Source organism: Gossypium raimondii, chromosome 8 (genome assembly GCF_025698545.1).
Source record: "Gossypium raimondii isolate GPD5lz chromosome 8, ASM2569854v1, whole genome shotgun sequence".
Classification (NCBI taxonomy): Eukaryota; Viridiplantae; Streptophyta; class Magnoliopsida; order Malvales; family Malvaceae; genus Gossypium; species Gossypium raimondii.
This window is the reverse complement of record NC_068572.1, coordinates 50,377,003-50,383,002: the sequence shown is the minus strand read 5'-3', so window position 1 is coordinate 50,383,002 and position 6,000 is coordinate 50,377,003.

Sequence of the window (6,000 nt, the reverse complement as noted above, 5' to 3'; positions counted from 1 at the left end):
GTTAGAGCTGACGACCGCACCCACGACAGAGGTCCGCCGTCCCCATGGCCGACCTAAGAGAAAACTTTAGAGAAAAAAAAAAGGAAAGGGTTTTTTTTTAAACAAAGGAAAAATGAATTTTTTTTGGGAAAATTTTAACTTAAATAAGGTATTGGAATGGCGTCGTTTTGGCTTGGTTCCATAAATCCCAAAACGACGTCATTTTGGGCATGGTCCGCCAACCTGACCTAACCCCCCTTAGGATCCGCGTGTTTTTTAAAGGGGGTCTATTTATAGATTTGGTCCCTCCTATTTTTTTCATCTTTTTAATTTAGTTCTATTCATTTTTATTTTTTTAATTTTTGCCCAATAATTTAAATCTTTGTGCAATTTAGTCCTCTGACCCACTGTGAATCCCTTGGGGAGTGACACGTGTCAATATGATGGGGATAGTTGCCATTTGACCCCTTAAAAATTTCTATTTTATTTTGATTTAATCCTTTATATTATGTTTCTTTGTAATTTAGGCGATAAATTTTATTATATTTTCGATTTAGTCTTTTATTTCCTTTTTTCTTATTTATTTCACAATTTATGCTTTATGTTTCATTTAAATTTCAATTTAATCCCTCATTTATTTAATGTTGCCTATTTATTTACTATATCTTTTATTTTAACATTCAAAATATTATCCCTTTTATTATTATTATTTCTATCGTTTATATTAATGTTATGGTAGTAATCATGACGCAATATTGTTGTTATTACCATAAATTGGTGTTTTACTTTTATTATATTTGCATTATAATTACTAATTAGCCTGACATTTTTTTATTTGTTCATTTAGTTATTCATCTATCATGTTAATATCATCATTTTTTTTACTCACCACTATTTTACTTCATTTGGCCAATCGCCTTGAACCGTGTTTAAATATACTTATCTATTTTTATACTATGCCCAAATAAGTTAAATGCTTATTGCTTTAAATGTTATGTTTGTTTTTACTCGATGCATAAAAAAAGAAAATTTTAAAATCAAGGCAATGTTCGGTATTTGGAGATTCGAGAAGTTGTGTCTTAACTTACGGGGTTTGACTTTCTTTTTGAACCTAAATAACCGAACATTCTTTTTAAAACTAAAACACATGAGATTTAAATAGTAATTAAATAATGAGCAAGCTTATTTTCGAGGATTTGAGATGTCGTGTCCTAACTTACGGGACATGACTTTTTCGTTTTGGTTATCTCGAGATGAGAAGGCCTTTTACATATGTTTTAATTTATTTAAGTGATTTTAATTAAAAATATCATTACACAAGGTGGGATCGTGTTTTAAATTCTCTTCAAATTTTTAATTCTCAATACTAAGACATCAATTAATCAACTAGGTACCAATTCTAGGCGTTACGAGAGTGCTAATCCTTCCTCATGCGAAACCGACTCCCGAACCCATTTCCAAGATTTTGTAAACTATAAATCATCGTTTCAGTGAATCTAAAACTTTTATTAAAATGATATAATTATGAGGTGATCCGAGCACACCTAATAAAAATGATTGGTGGAAACTCTATTTTTAAAAAAAAAGTCCATTTAAAAAAAAGGTTTCGACAATAATAATTAAGGAATCAAATGTTTGAATTCTTATTATTATCACTTGATGAAATTTAATATTTCGTTTATTATATTACAACTAAGTTTAACATTACTTCTTAAAATTACTTTCGGGTTAAAAAGTATCTTTCTATAAGTAATACTAAATAGATCATTTTTGGAGTCAGAAGTGCTTTTTAACCCAAAAGCGAAAAAAGTTTTTCCTAGCTTTTGCTTTTGGCAAAAGCATTTTTAGAAACAAAGGACAATTTTAACTCTTATAAAGTATTTTATATAATATTTATATTGGGTATGTAATTATTTTTCAATTAAAATTTATTTTAAATATATAATATTTTATATTTTAATATTTAAAATTTAGTTTACATATTCAAATTAAATTTTATAAATAATTAATATTAATTGCTTAAAATACTTAAAATCAATATTTCATATATTAAAATATTAAAATAAATGATAATAAAATTTTTATATTCTTACTAAAATATCATAATATTAACTAATTTGAACATTATTTAAATGCATATTTATTGCTTTATAACATCATGTCTAAAATGGACATTTTATTTATCAAAAACACTTTTTGACAGTAATACTAAATACTTAAATCTTAAACCAAATATTTCAAAATTCTTCTCAAAATCACTTTTCTAATTCACTTTTTAAAAGCATTTCTAAAGCAATGTTAAACTAACACTACATTTCGTCCCAAATGATACTTCTGTAACAATTTTACCATTTTTTTAAATTTTTGGTCAAATTTACTCTTAATAAGTAATATGTTTTAGGGAAAAAATGCATGTTTTTTTCTTTTCCATGTTACATTAATCAAAAGAGAAGCCCTAGATATTTATTACTCGTCCCCAATTTTAGTTTATTCATTGGAGAAATGAGATATGAAACTAAATTACTAGATAAATGCATTCAATATTTAACAATAAAATAATTGCATAATGACAGATTTAGCATTTAGTATTTACATAAATCTTATTTTTAATTAAATTTGGTTATTAATCTTTCAAATCGAGTCAGATCCCTTTTTTTAACTTGAATGTTGACTAAAACATTATTTTTTAACGATGTTGGCATGACAACCCACGTGGCAATCTATGTGTATTTGATGTTGATATGGTATTGTATGTCTTATAAATCACGTCAACAAATAATCTAAAAATTATAAAATACTCAAAACAATTCAAAAATAAAATAGATAAATAAATAAAATACATAAACAAACTCTAACCTTCATGTAGTAAGGAATAATAATAATAATAATAATAATAATAATAATAATAATAATAATAAACAAATTCTATGAGAAGGATTTAAAAGAATGTGCTTTTAATTTCCGGTCAACTAAATAAAAAAATTAACATGATAAATTAATTCAATTAAATTTCATGTATGCTATTTTGCCCTGGATGTATACAATACTATTTTATTAGTGAATTTAACGATTTAATACTTATATTCTTTAAATTTCACTAAAATTATAAAATAAAAATTTTACATTACTTAAGAAGTAGGTAGTATTAAGACTAGCTCATATACTACTAAATTTTAACACTATTGGTAATGCAATGTAATTTCGAATTTTGAGATTATCACTAGAAATATAAGTTTTTGGAATGAAACGTCTCTAAAATCTAATTCAGTATTATTGTCGTAGTTAAAAATAATTTTAAAATTTCGATTCATAAAAAATACTTTTGGGAACTATTAAGTGTTCAATACTGCTATACAAATATTTTGTTTTCGACATAATATTTGAAAATATAAAATAAACTAATTTAAATTATATTCAACTAAATTAATAATATATGAAATATGAAAAATTAAATACTTTTTGAACAATTGATATAAATTACCAAACATACCGATTCCACCATAGCAATGTTCATTTCTCAAAATCAAAAGGGAATGTGAAGAGAGACTAAAATTCCAGATTTAAACTTTAAACTTTTGAGCATAGAGATGCATTTAAGTGCTTTTGGATTCCTGCAAGATAAAAAATAGTTATGCGTGTGTAGAAGCTTTGTTGATGGCTTTCTTAGTCTTTGCTCTGTTATCGTTACACGACAACGAGCAAAGAGGGGCAGCTGTACAGCCCAATTTCGCCCAGGCAAAAAGAAAATATATTACAAAAGGCCCAATAACCCGAAGCCCAACAAGCCTAAGACAGCCCAACAGACCCAAGACCAAATGTCAAGGGTCAAACTAGGGTTTCACTATTCTAAAACCCTAACGCCAGACCTTCAGACCTCGCCATGACGCCACCCGCTTGCTTGTCACGTCGGCCACCCTACCACGCCACCTACTCCATCCGCGTCTACTCCACCGCAAAACAAGCAAACACGCATAGCAAGAGAAAATCGAAACAACAAAAATAGAAAACTAAAGTTGTGTAAATCGGCTATAAAAGCACGGATCGATGCTTGTAGATCTTCTTCTTTTTTAACGAATAGGAAATAAAAACAAAAATAGCGATTTGAGAAGTTTTTTACTTTCTTTGTTCGAATCTTTTATTTTCTATTTTATTTTCCTTTTTCTATTTACTAAATAACAAGCAAAGAGGGGAAGGAAACACACTGGAGTTTGGCCATGACCGCGCCTTGATGGGTCTCTCCTCCGTTGTCGATTTGGGTCTAAAAGCGTTGACGGTCTCCCTTCGTTTCGCTTCTCGTGGGTTGAGAGAGCTTGGCTCTCAAGGACACCGCAAAAGGGTTAAAACCAGTCTTGCACCACCGCCGTCGACCTTGGTGGCGGCGTGGTCCTCCGATCGGAGAAGGTGAGGGGAAAGGAGAGAAAAGGGAGGCTTAGGGTTTTTAGTTTCAGTTTTTTTGGGTAAAAGGGGCTGAAAATGGAAGAAAAAGAAACTTTTGGGTTTAAATAATAAAGGAAAACGACGCCATTTTGGGGTTGGGTTGAGGCCAAGCAGCGTCGTTTGGACCTCGACTGCGACCCTACCCAGTGATCCACAGGATCCGCGTGTTTGCGGTGAATGGGCTTTTTGCGTTTGGTCCCTCGGATTTTGCAGACATGCGCGATCGATCCTTTTGGTTTTTCGATTTTGGTGTGTGAATTTTGCTTCTTTCGATTTGGTCCTTGGACCACATGCGATCCTCGCTTGAAACGCCATGTTTTGGGATGGGAATATTTCGATAAGTCCTCGTGCTTTGAGCGTTCGTTTGATCCCCGGCAATCCTCTTTTATTTGTTTGCGATTTAAGCCCCAAATTTTGCGTCTGTTTTCAATACAGTCCTAGTAGGTTTAATTGTTTTATTTATTTATTTATTAAAAAACTTTATTTAATATTTCATCTAATTACTTATTCGCGATTTTGATCAAACTTACATTAGTTTTATTCTATTTATTTATTCATTATTAATTTGGCTTGTCTATATTATTACTGTCATTGTTATAATCATATTTATACATTACGTATATTTTTATATTTGGTGCTTTATTATCTATATGTTTATGTATTTTACCTATATATTTTAAAACATATACACATATGAGTACATATATATACATATATTTTATAATCTCTATATATATACATGCATTATTTATTTATTTATAATTATAAAATATGTACATGCCTATATTTTCTTAATATATATATACGTATTTTACAATATATAAATATACGTTTATCCATTTATTATTATTTTAAAACTTTTGTACATGTTTACATACCTTTTAATATATATATATTACATTTCATACCTTATATATTTTTATATATATTTTTTAATTTTTCATATATACATACTTGCATATTCCTTATTATGTCTTACACTTTATATACATATACATATACATATACATATCTTTTACCTTTTTTAAATCTTATTCATTTCTTTATTTACATTTTCATCAACATTTTATTCTTAATGGATGTTTTAAGTTTATTTGTTTATATGCGTAGTTATTTTGTATGCAATTAATTTGTCTCTTTATTTTATTTTATTTTATTTTGTTTTCGTTATTATCGTCGTATTATTTACCATCGCATTCAATATTGGATTGTACACAAATTAACCTTGTGTTTCATTTTTACTATTTTAAGTTTGATTAATTTATTTTAATGCATAAGTTTCGACTTTCAAAAAAAGTAAAATCTCGTATTTTAGACTCGAGAAGATTGAGCCCTAACGTATTGGGTTTCAATTTTCTTTGTGGAACCTAAATAATCGAGAATGTTTTTAATCAAAAATAAAATAAAAAGCTCATTATCGAGAATTCAATACGTTGTGTCCTAATGTATTGGATGTGACACCGTTGATTTCTCGAGATGAAGATTTTTTTAAGATAAATTAAGGCAATATTCAATGTTTAATATTTTGATAAATTGTGTCCTAACGTATTGGGTTGCGATTTCTTCATTTGATTTAAACAATTG